Raw genomic sequence first — 1,735 nt, forward strand, 5'->3', positions numbered from 1 at the left:
AATTCATGAAATGTTGAAATCCAAGAACATTTTTTCAAATCCATGAACAATTGTTTCGACATCTGGGAGCAATTTATCAAATTCGTGAAGTTTTTATGAATCTGCTAACATTTTTGGAATCGATGGATATTTTCTGAATTTTGGGAACAACTCTTGGAATTCATGAACTTTATTTGGAACTCGCGAATACTCTTTGAATCAGTGTATTGTTTTTGAAATTTATAACATGTTTTGAAATTAATGATTTATTAAATTGGCAAATAGTTTTGCTTATTTGAACATTTTTCAATTTCTTTAAAATTTATTGAAATGCCGGATCTTTTTCCTAATATTTGAACATTTATTTATAATTTTAAATTCTTTTAGATTTTCTATAATCCAATACTATTTTTTAAATGGGAACATTATCAAATTTGGATTTTTTGGGTTCATGAATTCTTTTGAAATTTGGCAGTTTTAAAAGCTCAAACATTTTCTAAAGAAAAAACCAAAAAAGAAAAGACATAAAAAATGAAAGAGAAAACATAGGTGTCCCACTGCACAATGGGCCGGCTAGCCGGCCCAAAGCGCGCGCACGAGTGTGTGTTGCTACGCTAGCACCGAATAGCACGGGGATTAGTAGCTGCCCTTCCAAAACTAGAGAGTAGAAGGTTCCGAACTTGCTCTCGATCGACTACTGGGCCATGGGCAGCTCACGTTCGCAGTTGGTGAGTGATATATCCTTCTCGCGGTTGGTGAGATATAGCACTGGCGTTCTATGCTAAAATTCAATCAGGGATCCCAGCTTAAACTGGACTGGACCACACTCAAAAGTATGTCTATTTTTTCTGTTTATTTATTTGATAAAGAGAGCGTCCTCTCCGATTTTCATTAGCTGAAACCACAATGTCTGTTATATCTACCAGAAGAAACATGAAATAGACGATGACCGCGTGATCTAAAGGGGTATGATGGGAACTACCCATCAGCGTCGAACGACCACGAGGGGATAAACCGGCAGACTACCGATACCTCGTAAACCAACAGACTACAACTCCCTCTCGTGAGAGCCTACAAGTCAGATCTCCAGAAGAAGGAATAAAACATAGGTTTTCTAATTTCATACAAACTGTCTGATGAGACCAGAAGAAAAGCATAACAACAGCTTGGTCAGGGGGTAAAGGACTATTCCTGCAAATCATCCAGCCATGATTCTGTTACTGTTAGACTTGTGTCAAATATTATTGTACAAGATAGGTTACAGTTGGACTTGGTTTTGAACTGTGTGTAGACAGGGTAGGAGTTGTGTCCTAATAGGACATTTGTATCCTAGGCCTCTCATATATATCGGGGGTAGACACACGATGTAACCTATGCCAACGTAATAGCACGGGCACGCGGGGGGAGCCGGCGGTGTGTGCCGACGCCCGGGCGGCCGGGGTGCGGTATTGTAGCGGTGTCATGGGGAGGAGCGCCCATAGTCAATGCCCCAGGGATGTAGCCATATCGGTGAACCTCGTTAACAAATCTCGGTGTCGTGCTCGTGTGATTGCTTGGTCCTCGGTAGATCGATGGAACGCCTCGGATTTATTCTAACAAGTGGTATCAGAGCTAGGTTGTTGGGTGGTTGCTGGATTGTTGATCTAGAGGATGGATCGTTGTCAGATCGTGCGAAAATGATATGCAAAGAAATCGGTATCGAAATTGATTGGGAATTCTTTCGGGGAAGTCGTCGAGTCGCTGTGATCAGACAAGA

This window comes from Triticum dicoccoides, chromosome 2A (assembly GCF_002162155.2).
Source record: "Triticum dicoccoides isolate Atlit2015 ecotype Zavitan chromosome 2A, WEW_v2.0, whole genome shotgun sequence".
NCBI classification, from domain to species: domain Eukaryota; kingdom Viridiplantae; phylum Streptophyta; class Magnoliopsida; order Poales; family Poaceae; genus Triticum; species Triticum dicoccoides.